Source organism: Engraulis encrasicolus, chromosome 5 (assembly GCF_034702125.1).
Source record: "Engraulis encrasicolus isolate BLACKSEA-1 chromosome 5, IST_EnEncr_1.0, whole genome shotgun sequence".
Lineage (NCBI taxonomy): Eukaryota > Metazoa > Chordata > Actinopteri > Clupeiformes > Engraulidae > Engraulis > Engraulis encrasicolus.
In genome coordinates this window covers 56435850-56455852 of record NC_085861.1, presented here as the reverse complement: position 1 = coordinate 56455852, position 20003 = coordinate 56435850, and the positions used below count along the sequence as shown (strand labels likewise).

Sequence of the window (20003 nt, the reverse complement as noted above, 5' to 3'; positions counted from 1 at the left end):
TCCACGAAAATACACTTCCCTGTTTAAACATTGCTAAAGTCATACAGTTAGACGGACTTGTGGACATATACCGCGAAAGATATAAGCGCTATAGTTTTAGAAGTCTTAATAGGCTACTCAAATTCGTTTTACGCCTTAGTCCAGTTGAAATATGACAAAGAACTACTGAGGTGTCAACACAGTGTGACCGATCCTCTAGGGGGCATTTGGACTGCATCGCCTACAACATGTCGGAGTGCTCGTCTAGACGTAGGCTACTTATCCCATTTGTAAATTCGAAGCTGAAGTGTCATTGACAGTAAGTGACGCGCAATGATGACTATCGGAGATGTTAACGTTGGTTAACGTGAGGAAGGCCTAGCTTATTTACTGCCTGTTACATTACAGAATACTGTGTTGCCTATTTGTGCACTAATCCTATAGACTGATAACATGCATTTGGTGGTGAATTTGGTGGCGATGCTTCTGCTTTGAATGAAATGAAGTAGACACTTTGGCACATTTGATCGCTTCAGTCCGGATTCGAACTTGTGAATAGCGCACAGCTCACTTCAAAGGCGACAGCTTCTGTTGTTACCCCTCCGGAATCCAAGCGCGCACCCACAATTTTTTTGGGTAATGGGCATTAGTGAAAGTGCTTGTACAAATACTTTTATGCATTACCAAAAACTTCTAATGCAATTATCTTCCAAATAAGATGTCCACATTGAGTGAAACTCAATCGCTATGCTGAATATATTGTTATATTACTGCTGTGGACTGCTGTGACACACGCAGTCAGCCTAGTTTCGGAGCATAAATCACCCTTAAGGCCCCCCATATCCCTATAGATTCCAGCCAATGCCCCCCTATATAGGCTACCGATAGATTCCCGCCAAGGCTCCCCTAACATAGATCATGCTACACTATATTTTGTCCATCCCCTTTCACAACTATAATGATAATAGTAGTAATGTTCAGAGATGCAATAGATAAAAATACTGTATAATAATGCCTTTCTTAACTAATAGGAATATTGTTAAGCTTATTGCTGGTTTATTTTGGTGAACATTATAACAAAATATTTTATTCTGTACTTTTCCTGCCAATCTGCCGCTGCCCCCCAGTACCCCCTCGTGCTCCCCCAGGGGTCCCTGGCCCCCACTTTGAAAAACACTGCTACCGTATAGCCTAACAAGGCTCCATGACAATGGGGGATGTAATAGTTTGAAACTGCATACTAGTTGAGCAAATATTAAAGTGTGCTTCAAGTCACACTTGGTATGAATAGGGTGTTGTTAAGCTACATGCTTAACCTTTTAACATGTTGGCAACGCTGAAAAGTAATTCCAAATATAGTTTATGTAAATATACGCAAATGTATGTGCAATCTCTTATAGGCACCAAAGACAAAATTATATATGTGTGTAACCTGTCTCCAGTACTTTGCCAAGAGTCTTGGCTCACATTTTGACCAACATATGTTATAATCATGTAATGTGAATATTCTAGAAAATATTTATTATACCATAATGAACAAATGGCAAAAGACTTAATTTTGCCCTCGTTACAGTGACTGCAACAGTCAGTGACCTACAAATCCCAACAGATGGCACGAGTTGGGGTTCAGAGAGAAAGGCGCGTGCGGATAGAGAATGCATCCACCTACTCCCTCTCTCCCATTGGCCTTCCTTATATTCCTTTGTCTCCGTCTATTTTCTCCTCTCTTTCTTTATTCTTGCCTATTGTTTGCTACACTGAATTCGGTACTCAAGCAATTTTCATTATCACATACTTTGTTCACTCCAATGGATTACAGTTAGGCCTACATTTAGATTAATATACTGTACATTTGCAGGCGGCACCAGCTATCATTTGTGTCATTATTTAAAAAAAACATATCCAGATGCAATTGGCTGTGGATGACAAGTTTATATGAGCATTGTTTGGGCTCCGAGACTAGAATCAGACGGCAATTCATACCATGCAGAGCATCTGTCATTTTTTATCACAATTTTGAAGGAAAAGCTTTCTATATGCTGAAGGAATAAGCCTCTAGGTAAGAGATTCATTCAGCCTCATTTAAAATAAGTGGTTAATATCATTATTACACCATATGTTTCACCATCACTGGGCTTTTTACGTGGAATGGTGACATTTCAGTGGTCTGGTAAATCATATCCGTATGAGTCTTACTTACTGCAAATACGACTCGATAGGCTGGTCCTCTCACCAAAGCCCCTTCCAGCAAACAATAGCAACAACATATCGCTGCCGTTTTGGGAGATTGCCTATGATCTCTCGTCCTGGCCTGCCATGCTGTGTATGCAAGTAGGCCTACATCTCCCCCACCCTACCCCAGTCAGTCGAACACCACCTCCCTGTCTGTCACATCCAGCCCAGCGGCCCTCTCATCTCCTCATCTCCTCATCTCTCTCTCTCTCTCTCTCTCTCTCTCTCTCTCTCTCTCTCTCTCTCTCTCTCTCTCTCTCTCTCTCTCTCTCTCTCTCTCTCTCTCTGTCCACTCCCTGGAGACTCTCGCATGCTCTCCCCAGGCATTTGCACCTACCTACCTGTCTGAAACAACTGGCTTGAGCTTGCCTTCTTTTCTTGCCTGCTCTCCTTGTTCTATGCATTCTACTACAGTAGTCCAATGTTTGGTCATTGTTATGTAGCGACTTCTTTCCAGCAACAATGATGATGTTCATGCTACTGATGTGTCATGCTTCGATTCTTTTTCATTGTCCCTTTTGTGGCGCAATGTCCGACTCAGTGCTCTCTGCAGGTGCCTAACAGCATCTGTCTGAAAACAACTGGGTTGAGCCTGCTTGATATGGAAATACACTGTAAAACACTGCAGCAAGACGTAAATAAGTTGCCCTCTGCCTTAAAGGTGCACTGTGTGATATTTCTAGCAGTTTCTTTCCAGAATTCAAGCTGCCCATTTACAATTGTTACCTTTTCCACGAAAACTTACCACCACCACTAAATTCTACATATCCATTATGACTGGGAAAATTACTCTTTTCATTTATGAAAAGGTGGTTCTTCTGCCATTTTGAATTTCCAGAAATTCCAGAATTTTCAGAAATTTCCAGAAATATTAGTTTATTATTTAGCAAATACTCATGACAAGATCAAATTCGCAATAGACAGCTCAGTTATAATGAGCAGCATAGTTGCAATACCTACTCTAGCCACCATCCTACCATCAACAGCCACCATTCGCAGTGCATCTTTAAGTTTGTAACTTAACTCAATTTGAGAAAGCCTCACGTTGAGTTAAGTCTCAAGTTGAGTTTAATTACAAACTTAACCATTTTAGCGTCTCCGAAACACATAAAACATGAAATAAGCTGCATTTAAAAGGTCCCTCATCTTGAATTAGAATGCATTCATTCAGCTCTAACACACCCACAATTTTAATTTTAAAAACCCTGAAATCTCCTGAAATCTCAAGAGCCTGAATGCACATATGTCGCTCCAGGTGCCAAAGGTCAAACAGCATATACGTTGCATCAGGCTAAAATGGTTTAAGGCAGCAAGCCAACATAGAGGTACATTTTTACATTTAACTGGCTTGCAATGTTTCACAGTGTATGCAGTGGTCTAATGTTTGGCTAATGTTATGTTTCCATGTTTTCCAATGTCACCCCCTTTGTGGCTGAATGTCGTTCCAATGTCACCCCCTTTGTGGCTAAATGTCCACACTTGCTAAACCAATCTCTTAACATGTTTGTGTACTTTGAGGTTGTGGATTTTTCTCAACCCATCCTCATACCCGGATTGTCAATGCATTTGCACCATACAATTTAGGTTTTGCAATGCCAATTTGACATTTAGGAGAATTTTTGTTAAAGGATTTGAGGAGATGTTATGCCTTAAATTGTTAGAACAGTGTGAGATGGTGACAGGAAGCGAGCGGGACAGAGAGATGGGGAGGATCGAGAAATAACCTTGGGCCAGAATCAAACCCAGGTCCCCAGTGTGGCGCCTTAGCCGTTTGAGCTAAGGTCAAGTCCCCAGTAAAGTGATTATATAATTTAACACTTTTTACTTAGTCTTAGCTAATTCTTTTCTGGTTGGTTTCTGGCTGGTCTAGTTGGATTAACGCTACAAAATTGAGTTCAGGTTTTGCATTTCTCATTCAGACCTGAGCCTTGCATAGCACAGTAAGTTATGCAGTGTTAATTCAACATGTAGATAATTGAATTAACATATTACTCATTGTGTTGGTCCTGCTCAATCTATTAGCACTGCAAAACTGACTGAGGATCGTTCTCATTCAGTCTTTCCGATGCCCGTCACTGTACATGGAAATGTCATTATCTCAAACAACGAAAAGAAAACAAAGAAAAGGGACCAGATCACAGTACTTAGGTCATTATACCGGCTATCATGAGATTCAGAATTGAGATTAAAACTCTTCTGATAGTCATTAAAAGGCTTAGGCCCTAAATACAGTATATTGTAGATACAGTAGGTGCAAGAGCAATATCATCCTAATAGATGTCTCAGGTCTTCAGAGTCTCATCCACTGGTTGTGCCTGAGGCAAAATCCAGACAGGGTGAAATGGCATTTAGTCATTATACTGCCAAAAGCTGGAACGAGCTTCCTGTCCAAATTAGAACTGCCCCAACAGTAGAAAGTAAAAACAGTTTTAGTTTCCTCTGCCGTTGATGATAGATATCAACTATGACAACTATCCATAATAGGCCTACTTTCTATATATTATCTCTGCTCTTTTTCTTTTCTCTTTAGCACATTGAATGAGAGTTATGTATGATAATGTGGTATATAAATACTTTGGCTATGGCCATCTCATTTGCTTGCGAGAGGAGCATGACGTCCTCCCTCTGAAGTGCTGCTTCTGACCTTCGCTGGGCGGGGCCCCAGATGTTCTCCCCCGTTTAGCCGAGGCAGGCGGGTGAAGCCGCCAGCATACGGGACAGCGCAGTGTGACCAACAGATGTTCTGTTTCACTACCCAATAAATAAATAAATAAATAGAACATAGAAAACGGATTTGACAATGCCATCTGGTCAGATAACTGTGTGTTTGCCCAATCCACACTCAAATACCAAATACACGACCAGACAACAGCTGTTTATCAACACAGAGTGTATAATAATAATAATAAAAATAATAATGATAATACTAATGAGTTGTTGGAGATGGGGAGCCGTTCTATTCGCTGAAGGAGGACAAGTGTCGGGCAGACAACTATATTGTTGCCTATCTGGTCCTTACTGTACGTTTTATCTATGGATCATGCTCCATAGAAATACAAAATAGAAATTGTACGCATTACAATGACAGATAAAAGATATTCTATTCTATTCCATTCTATTATTTCATTATGCTGCCAAATGCTGGGATCAGCTTCCTGTTCAAATAAGAACTGCCCCGACAGTATCATGGTTTAGAAAGAAATAATAAACAGCTTTATTTTCATCTACCTTTTGGTGATAGCTATCTTCTGTCTATACAATGTACTTTTTCTTCTCTCTTCTCTTTCTTTACTCTTTAGCACATCGAATGACAGTTATGTATGATAATGTGCTATATAAATAATATTGATTGATTATCTGCTCTGCTCTGACGCGTGTAATCACGCTGATCTCCCCATTAAGTGCATCATGAAATAAGCCTGTTCTTTCGCCTGCTTGTAGCTTTTACTCCCTTTATAGAGTTCTTATAGTCACCTACACTGAGGAGGTGTGCTGAAAGGGCATTAAGATGTCAGCAGTCATAGATAGGCTACTGGTTAGTAGCTCTTTTCGTCCCTCAGACATTTTGATAGCAACAGCAATAGCAATAGCAATATGACTTGAATGCCACATTATCATACTTCAACTGCCACTTCAGAGAAAAGGAAGAGAAGAGAGAAGAAAAAATGGTAACACTTTATTTTAGGGATACATCTATTAGCACTAATACATACAATGTGCCTGTGTAAGTAACTTGTAAGGCATGTACAAAGCAAAATCAAACATTTGTTAGGCATGTATTCACAAATGTCTTGTTCATGCACAATAAGGGATTTATTACCAATTTAACCTTAGTAAGGACCTAGTAGGCCTTAGCGTTTGCTTAGTACATGCCTTACAAGTTACTTATGCAGGCATTAACACTTGCTACGTGTACATGATGTTTTTGAATCGGATCTAATAGATCGGATTTAAGTAGATCGGATTAAGAGTTATTTTGCGACGTGTATACATGGCAATTTCACTTAAATGCGATTAAACGTCTGGGGAAAATAAAGCATTGCGATTGGACTGAGGACGCACGTGCTGAGTGAGCCAAATAAGGCGTGGGGGCGTGGTCGCCAAACCTCCGGGCAACTACTGGGACACAAGCTAATGTTCAGCCCGAAAATGAATTCCCTCAGTGGACTCAAGGCTGGAAAAATCCCCTTTGGGTCTGGTTCTTTCAAATGCTAGTTAGCACCCTCCTAGCTTAGAAAAACGAACTGGTGAAAGGGTGATGTGGAGTAACTTTGTTGTGCTTAATTACTTCGTGGGGCACTTTTACATCAATATATGGAAGCCACAACATTTATAGTCGCTTAGGGACTTTAAATTAAGCAAAACTTTCATGTGAAAAGCAACAGGAAGTGCCGCCATCTTTTTCTCACTGACAAAGAGCACGGGCTCTTGGCGCCATTGTGTGGTCAACGAGCATGCGTGGAACGACCGGATTTATTGTAATTCTGATTAAAAGGTTACATGACAGAGGAACGTGTTTAATCGGATTTAAAAGAGGAATAAACCACCCACTTTAATCGGACTTAAGTTTAAATCGGAATAGACTTAAATCCTGTTAGGTAAGTGTTTACATGATGTTTTTAAAGTGGAATTAAGTTTTAATGAGATTTAAAGTGAGTTAAATCGGATTTAAATGCCTCATGTAAACGTACCAACTGTAGGCTATGTATTAGTGATAATAGATGTATCCCTAAAATAAAGTGTTACCAAAAAATATTATAGAAAGTATTATACTGGTAAGTGTGATAGAGAGTATATAACTAACTTAACCAAGGTAGATGAAAGTAGAATAGATAACTAACTAACCAAAGGCAGATGAAATAAAAGTGTATTTAATTTCTTCTTAAAACATGATACTGTTGGAGCAGTTAAAATTTGAACAGCAACCGGATTGAAATGCAGATAGGATTGCAAACCAACTCACCGTTTGCTGACAAAACTCTACATCCTAACAACATTGCTATGATATTAAAGAGTCTTAAGCAACCGTTTTAGACTTGTTTTATCAGCAAGCATACAACAGAGGCATTTGATTTACACACAGCACCCATCATAATGAGTGCTTTTCGAATAATTGAAAACCTCACACTCTGAACGTGATGGAGGAGTCCAGGATCGAAAGGAGAAACTGATTACCTGGAGCTAGGCTGTCACAGGCTGTCAATGAAGGTTGTAGGGCACTGGTAAAAACAGATCCAGTAAAAAATGTGAGACTGAGGCTGGTTTTTGACTATCCTTAAATTGGAGCAGTTTGTTTTTAATCTTAATGAACAGTAACTCCTCATGACCTACACGTATTTGTTTGTATTCATTCAACACTTAGAGAGTAAAACTAACACTATGCATGTTAATTTGACCCTCTACGTGCTGAATAAACACCACAACATTTACAAAAAAGGGGGCCTTGAAGATTGATTTTTATCAAAGACAGTCCTCAGCCTTGCATCTGACATTGTTGGTGCAGGCATGGTGGATGTGGAATGTGTTTATAACAGGGTAGACCTGTCTACGTTCAAGGTGAGCTTTGTCCCTTGCCACACAGTAAATTCTGCAGTGCTCATTTAACACTTAGAGAGTTCATTTGCTACCGTACTACTCCCACGCCACTTACTGCGGAGCCACTCAGCAGCTAGCCGAGTCAGTGACGTAGGAGTAGTACGGTAGCTGGCAAGGGACAAAGCTCATCTTGAACGTAGACAGGTCTACCCTGTTACATGTTCAAGAAAGTTACTCCGACAATTGGACGTCAATATCTTACATTGCATTATGTCAGAACAGATGCATATAACCTTGTGGCGGCAAGGACAGCTAGACCAAGCTTCCGTGATGTATTGCAGACACACGGCAAGACAAGCGTACATTATTTTGGCCAATGGATCATCATCAGCTTGTATAGCAAGTCAATTCTTGGCCCATAGAACACTTGAGTCCTCCATCCCAAACCACTTTAGACCTCACCCCATACGCTGGAATGCTGGAGGCCAGGGTGCAGGATGGGGGCAAGGGTGGATTACTGCACGGGGTCTACCAGCACAAGGCCCAGGGGCCCAAGAGCTATGGGGCCCTGAAGCCTAAGCCTCCATGCTACAAAAAACACCTAATTATTCGTCTGTATTTGTTTTCTCATATTTGTGTTAAAATTGCCCTTTTAACTACTGTCTTTTCAAATTTTACTCTCTTAACACTCTAACATATCCACTAAACACTCAAAACGTGTGGAACCGAGTGATACCATGGAAGGGGGGCCTTTCTTGTTGTCTGGCCCAGAGGCCAATGGAGTCCTAATGCGTCCCTGACAAGGGCTCACTATCAGCAGAGCAGCAGATACTGTGAAGGAGTTGGGAGGCTGACTGGGGCTCTCATGGAAAGAATGCTGTCCTATGATGAGGAGCAGCCCTTTCAGATGTCTTAGTTATGAGTAGGCCTGTAAATTAACATCCACCAACCGGCCAAATGCTGGTGACAATTCAGTTTGGCTGGATGAACAGAAACCTTACTAGCCACTTACGAGCTCGTTATCATGAACAAGCTGTCCCAGGGTGATTGCCAGCCAGGGGTGAAGAGGAGTTTCCGGTGGATATGTACAGTATATTGGCAAATTCAAAAGGTCATCATTGCAATTAAGGGGTACAAATGTTCTATAAACTGACACTATTATGGTGCTGAGATTTATCACTCTTGTCGAGATACTGTAAAACAGTAATTTTCAACTTCAGAACCAAGAGGGCCAAAAGGAAAAATCAAATAAATAGGACATCACAAAAATCCATTGAACTACAATCGATTTTAAGTCAGTGCTGGGCCTCAAGAAATATTGAACAGACTGCCTCTATCCCACAGGCTGCTGGTTCAAAAGGCCTACTGCACAATGTTAAAACAACCAAGCATGCGATGTAAAGATTTTTTTTATTAATTCAGAAATTCCTTTGTGTGAGAAAATGTCAGAAGTACATCTTCTTTTAGTACATTTTGTCGTCTGCGCTTCCACTGTCTTTGACATGGTTCAGTTGTCTGGAAAATTCCCCAAGAGTAGCAGCGCTATATATTGTAGCAACAGTGTCTGGCTCTGAAGGAACGATCAATAGTGCTCTTAGCTGCATGGTTTCCCGCAAAAACACAAATCAATGCCTTCCATTGTGCATGCAAGTATTTAAAGTAGTACTTGGGCAATATTGGCTGCATTATTTGTCAAAAGAGATGTTATATTATATTATATTATATTATATTATATTATATTATATTATATTATATTGTATTATATTATATTATATTAGGCCCTGTATTATATTATACTCTCAATAATATTGTTGGCTGTTTTACACGTCATACCTTTTTAGAGAAACAGGTGCATATACAAAAGCCAGTTAATCACCCTATATATATTGGCTGCTGTGTTGTTGTGAGCGCATGTGAGCTTGTGTTTGGGGAGGTGTGGATTCCAGATTTTGGCCAGTCTTACAATGAAGACCCCCCATGTCCCTCCCAGCTGCCACGGCGCATGCATCCCTGCTAAGCCCTGGGAGTCTGACACCCCAGAGCACCATGGGGCCTGTGGCCTGGCTCGGCTTATCTCACCCTGCCTCTCCTTCACCTTTTCCCAAGGCCGACCTGGCGGTAGAGTCCCGCCTGGCTCCAGGAGAGTAGCAGTAGCAGCAGTGCACTGTGAATTGTGCAGTGTTGAGTCAACACTTCAAGAGAAGGAATGACATTAGGAGTGTTCAACTGGGGGCTGCGGTGGCTCAATGAGCTAAGCCATACCATTACACCGGCGACACGTGTTAGATTCCGACCTGAGATCCTTCGCCGATCCTTACCCTCTCTCTCCCACTTGTTTCCTGTCACACTCTCACACTGTAGTTTCCTAAATAAAATAATAGTATTAAATAATTGTTCAATTGAACTCAAAAGAGCGAACCTGAGGAGACGCACTAGGCGAAATGCGTTGTTCGCTACAAAAAAATAAAGAGAAAAAAGAACAATATCCAGTGTGCGGTGTTTATGAACTTTTCACATTGAACTCTGTGAGTGTTGAATTGCCAGTGTGGAAATGTACTGTGCAACATCAGCAACAGCAGCAGCAGGAGAAGGGCCACAGAGGTACCAAGGCCAAACTGCTGACCACTAGTACCCAGGGAGGTCAGGGGGATTTCATCCCGTTGATCAACATTATTGAATTGCCATGCAGAGAGAGAGAGAGAAAGAGCGAGAAAGAGCGAGAGAGAGAGAGAGGTATGTGTGCTGACAAGGTGGGGGATATCCAGCAGCTACGAGAGCTGTATCTATGCAGAGAACGAGAGAGAGAGAGAGAGAGAGAGAGAGAGAGAGAGAGAGAGAGAGAGAGAGAGAGAGAGAGAGAGAGAGAGAGAGAGAGAGAGAAGCAGAGTTGAGTTGAGTTGAGTTGAGTTGAGTTGAGTTGAGTTGAGTTGAGTTGAGTTGAGTTGAGTTGAGTTGAGTTGAGTTGAGTTGAGTTGGGTTTGGAGGAAAGAAGAATAATAAAAGCGAGGCGTCTGGCATCCAAAGCTCATTTCACAGGCTGCCTGACCTTCAGCCGGGCTTCTCTCGTCCTCACATCTCCCCCAGAGTCCAGGGGTTACGCAGAGCAGAGCAGAGCAGAGCAGGCAGCACAGGCAGTGCTCCTACACTCACACGCACATACAATACACTCACATCAGCACTCGGTGAATAAAACATAAAGAAACACATGAATACATTACGCCGTTTTAACAGTGAAGCACTCAGGGATTGTATATATTGTGTGTTTGTTTTTTTTGTTTTGTTTTTTTTGTGGTAGTCCAAGAGCCACCTGTGGGCATTACCTTGGAATGTGGTGAATAAATAGAAAGAACGGGCGCTCAGGGTTTTGTTTTTGGAGCATTGCAGAAGGCTGTTATATTGCATGCAAAAAATATCAAAACATACATCTTCAAGTATATTTCTCTGCCATTAAAAACATAGAGTAGAAGAAATGAAGTGCATCACCATTTCAGCAAGTCCTGCAACTTGAGATGGGTTTGCCAATTTGCTTTATAGTATAGTATAGTATAGTATAGTATAGTATAGTATAGTATAGTATAGTATAGTGTAGTATAGTATAGTATAGTATAGTATAGTATAGTATAGTAAAGTCAGGGGTGAAAGTAGTTTTTATTTCTTACCAGTGCTACTCATCATCCCCCGAGCCAGACTTCGTACTTCGTCCCCCACGCTCTGGAACAGTTTACCTCCCAACACACGCCAGACCCCCACACTGGCTACGTTCAAGAAGTACCTTAAATTCCATCCATTCACAGAGGCATATGGACTTGAACTTCACTGGCCCTTCCCCTGCCCCTTCTCCTCACCTGCCCCTTCACCCCCACCTCCCTCCACCCAATGTAATGCGGCCTTGGGTTCCTTGAAGGGCGTTATATAAAACCAAGTTATTATTATTATTATTATTACTCCCCCGCAAACAAACAATAAACAGACAAGATAAACATGCGCACTGTAGATCTATAATGCTGCATGACTATTTTGGGTGTCTCTTCATAGGAGGACACTTGTCTCAAATGGCATATAGTGTGGTTGTGTTTCCAACTTAAACCTAGCACACCTTGATTTTTCAAATGTGGCTTTTTGGGCAGCATCATTTTGTCTTACCGGTACTATGCACCAGCTGTAAATGTTATACTGGTGCTATGCACACAGTAAAAAATGCAGCGTTAATTCAACACTTAAATAGTAGTTTTGGACCAAATACACACTAAAAGATGTTTAATTGACTCTATAAGTGTTGAAATAATACTGAAAATTTTACTGTGCATCTGTGCACACCTGTTTACTTTCACACCTGAGTATAGTATAGCATAGTATATTATAGTATAGTATAGGACAGTATTGTATAGTACAGTATAGTATAGTATAGCATAGCATAGCATAGCATAGTATAGTAGGCCTATAATATAGTATAGTATAGCATAGCATAGCATAGTATAGTATAGTATAGTATAGTATAGTATAGTATAGTATAGTATAGTATAGTATAGTATAAAAGGAACAAATAGCGCCGTAAAATAGCCTGATATCTTCTCCTGTGAATACAGAAATTATTATAAAATCAATCAAGGTAGATGTTTTGATTTTGATGTTTTATTTTCATATGATAAGATGGCAAGAGCACTCTTAAAACTTTAGCTCTCTATTAATTTGTGTCAAGTAAATAATTGTACTCTTATGAAAGCAGTAGTTTTAGAAGTCCTAGTTGGTGCACTGTACTCTTGGAATTTACAAAATGCAATAATCACAATAAAATGTATTCACTAAACATACATACTGTATACACTACTGAGCTATTGCTATTACTATGTATTGGGACCGCTTGTGGCTCTGTACCTTGTGATGCATAAATCTTGCATTTAATTTTATGTTAAACTACAACAAACCCAAAACAAGAGATTTGTGAGAAAGTGAGAAAGTTTTTCTGTTTTTTTCTTTTTTTTAATACGTGAAAGCGAAAATCGACTTTTTCTGGATAGACTTGAAAACATTTTACACAACCGAGAAGTTTAACTGGGTATTGATTAATTAAAATATAAAAAAGGTTTTCTTGAGTCCTTTATGTGTTTGTCTGTGGGTTTAAAAAATCTTACTTCAAAAACATCAGTTAGTGCCAAGTAAAGAACTTAAGTTTAAACAAAAAAGATTATAAAGGCAGACAGCTAACGCTGAACAAGCTCATATCCTGCATCAGAACTGAGTCCATGAGCTTGAAACAAAAAAAAATCAATGTGTGTGTGGGGAAATGTGTACATACATGCAGGAAAAATCGATGGGCAAAATGATAAACTCAACAGCCGGGGATCAGCGAGAGACAGAGAGAGAGAGAGAGCGACAGAGAGAGAGAGAGAGAGAGAGAGAGAGAGAGAGAGAGAGAAAGAGAGATGCCCCAACTCTCCACAAAAAAGCTGGCAGAAGACAAAACGCAGACAGGGGCTTGTTGGTAATGGCTGGTAAACACATACGAACAAAACAAGTAGACAAAATACATGTTAGGCCTGAAAAGCAGACCCCTGAATCTGAAAGAGTGGAAAAAAAGATCAGGGAACCCAAATACTTGAGGTATAGTGAGGCGTTTCCGCCCAGGAAAACTGGATCACAAGATTAAAACCTAGCGCAGAGAGAGGAACGAGTGTCCGAGGAGACGAAGCGGGGACGTCAGCGTTAGCGTAGCACCTAATCCTCTGGTAATGGGGGTTATCAAAGCCACAAGCAGAAAAAAACTACCCAACCCCTCTCTCAGCCCCAAGGACATTTGCATAACACAAACGCCTCCTCAACAATGTGGATTATGGTCTTATTGGTTTAGGTTCTCCTCGGGTCTCGTGTGAGCGTGCTCACATTCACTCCCCCAAAAGCACCTAAACGTCAGCACTACTTGCTTGTTAGTTTTTTTGTCTTTTTTTGTGGGACGACAGGGTTCCCTAAGCATCTGCATGATGACAGAGTAGCATCTATGACTTTTCTTGATTTTTTTTATTACTCTGGCACCAATTGGAAGCCACTAATATGTGAAGTCTGAGTGTTTTGTGAGTGCACATCTTGAGAGAAACTATAGACCCTGTGTTTTATTGTGCAGTGGTATCCCTGCCCAGATATTCCAAAATGATTAAAAAAACAAAAAAACAAACAAACGTGTATCCAGCAGTTGATGCATTTCTAGTAATATCATTTGTGACTACATTAAATGGTAGCTTAAAGGTTTTACTACTGAGCCACAACACAAAAACACAAAAATAACAGGGAATTTGAGTACATTTTAGTGAAACCTGTGCACATTTTAATATACATTTAATACTATGTTATGTGTGAACTAGTTAAATTAAAATGCATAACTTTCATTTGTATACAAAAATGTAATATAATATAATATAATCTCTATCTGTATTTATTATACCTTGCCAAATTAAGCCAAGGACCACTTTGAAATATCATATAAAAGAAGCATCTTTTTCATTTTCTTTTGGTTTGTTGAAGAAGATATTATTTAATTGGAGGTCTTTGAATCGAAACATTTTCAGTTAAACTAAAGAATAAATATTAGATCCTGCATTAGGTAAGTGGATGTCAGTGAGTGACGTGACAAGAGTAAAATCAAAATATTGCCTTCCTAAAAAAATAAATGCCCGACTGAGCAATATGCCAAAATGATGAAAGCTTGACAATAGAGGGTGAGTCAGACAGGAGTTTCCCGTGGCTTTTTTATCCCTTTTTTTAAATCTGCAATTTTCTTCCTCAGTTCAAAGACCACACTGTGCACAGTTGGGGGGCTTCAAAGCTCCAAGTCCACAGAAAAACTGGGGGAGAAAAGCCGGCTCCTTCAAGGCTTTGGGCTCACAGACATCACAAATATCAGTCAGCAAGCATCTAGAAAACCAAACTTTTACTCCTTTCTCCACCGAGCCCGTCGCAAGGCTGTGTCTTTACCTGTCAGGACAGAGCTATACGGCCGTAAAGCCAGAGAGCAACGCATGCTCCTCCATGTTTCACGGCGGACATTTTGGATATGGAATCTGTCTTGGTGTGGCCTTATATACTTTGCCATTGTTGATCAGCAGCAGGATTGATTCATCTTAAGGTATGTGATTCTTGTGTTTGCCTTCAGATCATTTTGCCAGTACTCGGGACACAAACAGCTTTAAAATGCATGAATTATATTTTTATACAGATGTTGACTTTGTTTTAGCAGCATCGCTGGAGTAGCACTAGATATTCATTGGTGCCTAAAGAGATTTTCTGCAATACGCTCTCCTCATTGAGTCTCAAAACCCAGGATGAAATGTGCCTCTGACTTGCGTATTAATAACTTCTATCTTTCTGACAGTGACGGGTCCGGTGCCCTCCTTACATAGGTAGAGTTCCGACCTATTCTCTCTGAGATCCTGTGGCTTGACTGACTCTTATGCCCACCTCTTAGCTCTCTCGCACACCAATTTAATATGACATATATAGAAAGCTATGGAATATAGTATGTTCTTGCTGCTAGCGTGGACTGTATGTGTACATCTACAGGATTGTGTGTGTGTGTGTGAGTGTGTGTGTGTGTGTGTGTGTGTGTGTGTGTGTGTGTGTGTGTGTGTGTGTGTGTGTGTGTGTGTGTGTGTGTGTGTGTGTGTGTGTGTGTGTGTGTGTGTGTGTGTGTGTGTGTGTGTGTGTGTGTGTGTGTGTGTGTGTGTTTTGGCCTATATGTGGAGGGGGGAGTGGCAGTGTGACTGATGTCAAATAATGATTGTTGTACAGCTGTGGTTGCTGTGGCTAGTGTACATGTGTGTGTGTGTGTGTGTGTGTGTGTGTGTGTGTGTGTGTGTGTGTGTGTGTGTGTGTGTGTGTGTGTGTGTGTGTGTGTGTGTGTGTGTGTGTGTGTGTGTGTGTGTGTGTGTGTGTGTGTGCGTGTGTGTGTGTGTGCTGGGGTTGAAATCAGTGGGCGCTAATGGGGTGTGAAAGGGGATGGCGAGGCGAGGAGGCTACCTGGCTCCAGCTCCTGTGTCTCTCTCTGTGCTAAATAATGCAGGATGCGCTCGCACACGGTGTGTGATGGCTCGCACATACCGAGATGTGCCAGCATCCAATTACTAGACACGTCACCACAATTTTTACCTGCCAAGATGACATGCTGGCTTATTCTAACAGCTTCTCATTACTCTCTGCTTTCGTAAATATATATATATTTACACACACACACACACACACACACACACACACACACACACACACACACACACACACACACACACACACACACACACACACACACACACACACACACACACACAGGTGGGTTGGTTCAGGTGCCTCAGTGTGGCATGCTTGGGGACTAACTGAGTGAATGCTTGAACAATTCAGCATGAGATGGACATACGATGATGGTTTTATATGTGAAAATAATAGGGATTATTTGTGATTGGGAGGAAATGCATGTGCCTTGTTTCTTACAAATGAGGCCAAGACAGGTGTCATATATGTGAACAAAAAATAATCAGTGATGGGCTCATAAGTGTATTTACGGCACAATTTTTAATAAACGCTGAATGATAAATGGAGTATTTGTAACAGGTTTTTTTTTAAACCATTTTCTGCTAATAGGGTGGTTTGGTATGGCAGAACAGTGCCTCTGATTCATTTACTGCAACAATAAGTTGTCTTCCCACATTCTCCTCATAACCACAGAGTGATGATGAGGGTGCAAGATTATTTTTTTGCCATAATTTTTCTCCAGTGTCAAGGCCTCGCACGCAACTGCATAGCTACTGGCTTTGTAATAGTTGCGAAATCAAGACTCATTCGTCCAAACTATGTGACGTCATGTGCGCATATCTGTGGTGTTCTGTTTCTATCTATCTGGAAATCAACTCCAAATGTGTAACCATGCACTCATTACAATGTTTGGGCAAAGACATGTTTTGATTTGCTTGGTGAACGTGGAAAATAATAATCAAATGTTTAGTCCTAAAGAACATGACCGAATGCGATTAGGAACCTAGACATGAAGTAAATCTGCAAAAATCTATTGATTCCAGTATATATTTTTTTTCCATAATAACCTGAATCATTAATGCCTTCAAAATAAAAAGTTGGGTGTGTCTCGCAAACATTGGTAACAACTGACATTTTTTTTTACTCTCCCCATTGTCATTCGTTTGCGTCCACCATGATCTGTGTTGACAACCAGCTGAAGGTTACTGTTTCTTTCTTTCTTTTTTGGGGCAGCAGACACCGCTGTGTCTTTCAGAAGCTCCCTAAACAGAGGGACACAAAAAGGGGTTTAGCTGCAGGCCTCTTAGGAGCGCCGCGCCGGCCGATGGGCTCTCGTCCGCCTTGTCTCTCCTCAAAGTGATACGCCACGCTACGCTGGCCCCAGTCGTCCCCTTTGTCCAAGCCCCGTGCTTTTACGAACACAAACACAGACACTCTCTCTCTCTCATACACACACACACACACACACACGCTTTACGGACACAAACACAGACATGGCGGTGACAAAAGCCTCTGGCTTTATACTGTTCATCACGCTGGACGAGACCGTGACACGGCCATCTGATCACCACGCATTTGACAAAAAAAAAAAAAATTACATGATGTAAAATGAAATAAGAACAGAATCTAAAAGTTGTATAAAAATAATTTGAAACACATTATTAATATTGTTCAATGAGTGACACAAGTCAGCTTTACAAAATGAAATAGAGAAAATGCAACCATACAGCTACAGCATTCGAAAAAAATAAAAAACATCTCCTGTAAATACCCTGTGTTTTGTGAAACAAATAGGCTGCCGAAATGTGAGTTTGGGAAAAAATGCTAATAGGCTAGTCTTAAGGCTACACAAATGCTCTTTTTTTTACAAAAGAAAATATGATCAATGTCTACTGACCTTTAGATGACTAACAATATGCATCATATGCCATACACTTTTAACCAATAAATATATTGATACTTGACCATTAAGATTTAGAGGCCTCTTTAGCACACACCCTCAACACACACTCAAGTGCGCCCATCATGACAAATTTACTTTTATATTCCTTTAGTTAACCTGATTTTCCATTTTATGTCATTCTGCTGACTGTGTTACTGCCGTAGTCAACAACTCATTTATTTTCTCAAGTTAAAAGCTCCCAGATATGTCTCAGAGATGTATGTCTCATTTGTAAATATGCAGTCTTTTAAATATTTTTCTCCTTTCACACCATTAGTTTGTTTTGCCACGTTTATAAGTATGGACATAATGAACAACAAAAATGTTCATGACAAAGTGATGGTCAGTGCTGTTACGTATTTAATATACAACAACATGAGAACCACTTTGTCGCCACTTTTGTGCATATAAAGTACCATGCATGTGGAGCATAAAGCACAGATGAAACATTGACATTTACTTTTTATTTTTGTTTACTTGTAACTCTATTCTGTCAGGATTGAAGAGCAAGAAGCTTTACTATAAAGCCTTAAAGTCACCTGTTTCTCTTGTCACCCATCTCTTCATCTCCATCCGTGCTTCTTCTCTCGGCTGACTTCATTTCCAAATGGATGGGGCCTCAGTAAAATAAGCTTAAAACACAACAAGACAAAAAAATAATAAATTCCATGAAAACCTTTACCACTGTAGTCTTTAGAATTGTGCTTGAACTGTAGAGGATAGTAGGTTGGCTGAAAGTATGGCGGTGATGGTGTGCATTATTTTGTTGTGGGGAAGTTGTGTGTGTGTGCATGTGTGTGTGTGTGTGTGTGTGGGGGGGGGGGGTGTGAGGGAGAAAGAGAGAGTCAGAGACAGAGAGAGAGAGAGAGAGAGAGAGAGAGAGAGAGAGAGAGAGAGAGAGAGAGAGAGAGAGAGAGAGAGAAAGAGAGAAAGAGAGAAAGAGAGAAAGAAAAGAGTGTGTCTGGGTGTTAGCGTACACTCTGTAATCCTGGGCGAGCACAGGAGAGAAAGGAGATTACGGCGGCGCGGGCTCATTGGAGGCATTCTAATGTTATTGATTAAACACGGCAGGGGGTAGCGGGGCTGGGGACGACTGATACTCCCTTCACCTGCCGCTACAAAGTCACAAGCACACATCAAATCCCATTTCAGCTGTTAGAAGAAGCAGCTACACACACACACACACGCACACACGCACACACGCACACACACACACACACCACCATAGCAGTTTTGTTTAAAAAAGAGAGGTATAAAAACACGTGGGACCGTGGAGGTGTGCTGCGCATGCTGGCCTGAATTTTAATTCTCTGTGCGACCGCGTCTTGGATGTTGATGTTTGTGTTATGGTCCGTGTTCCGATCCATTGATTAATCACTCCCAGCTTCGGCTTTGTAATTACTCATGGTCTCCCTGAAGGAGAGCGATATGTGTTGACGGAGAGGCGGGGGCGAGGGGCCAGAGCAGAGCAGAGAAGGCATGGACATGCACCATTAAGTTAACAGCAGAAATTCAACACTTAATAGAGTAGGGTTTGGCTCTATAAGGGTTGAATCAACAGTGCAACATTTACTCCTGAGAGATTCAAGATTCAAGATTTCTTTTTAGTGCATGTCATTACAGGTGTGTAAGAGAGCAAAATTATTTGTGTTTTGTTCCCTCAAAAGGTAAATAAATGAAAGGTGTGCGTGTGTGCGTGCGTGCGTGCGTGCGTGCGTGTTGTCCAGGACGGACAAGGTGTACCCAATGGGAAACCATATGCTCAAGCATAGTGTTAAAGTTGAACTCTTAAGTGTCTTGAATTAGCACGGCAACTCAATAGGCAACCGAACAATTAATCAATTTAGTTTTGTAGTAACTCGAAACGCACTGTAATTTAACACTATTACAGAGCATCTGTGGTGGTCCCACTCACTGAGTGTTGAATTAGCACTGCATTTCTTGGAGCATCACCACACCATTCCACACCATATAAGTGAATAGGGGCAGCCGTGGCCTAGTGGTTAAGGAGATGGGCTTTAGATCAGAGGGTTGCTGGTTTCAATCCCACCCTTCCATTCACTGTATCATTCCATGGCTGAGGTGCCCTTAAGCAATGCGCCTAACCCCACATTATTCCAGGGACTGTAACCAATACCCTGTACTGAAAATAGCTCACTTAATAAAATAAGTCGCTTTGGATAAAAGCGTCAGCTAAGTGTAAAGTAATGTAATGTCATACACTACACAAGTGGCTCATTTATTATGTTCCTCATACGTATGAGTAAGGCACACATGCACGTGTGCAATGATGATGTTTCTT

General features: G+C 40.9%; 1 long non-coding RNA gene across 1 annotated transcript in view; it reads right to left on the bottom strand.

The window, feature by feature from the left end:
* Positions 1–18152: 18152 nt before the first annotated feature.
* Positions 18153–20003, bottom strand: part of LOC134449679 (uncharacterized) — a 23089-nt gene continuing 21238 nt past the window's right edge. Inside the window, exon 4 of the long non-coding RNA XR_010034984.1 lies at positions 18153–18333. This is a non-coding gene — a long non-coding RNA (uncharacterized LOC134449679). The remainder of the gene's footprint in view (positions 18334–20003) is intronic.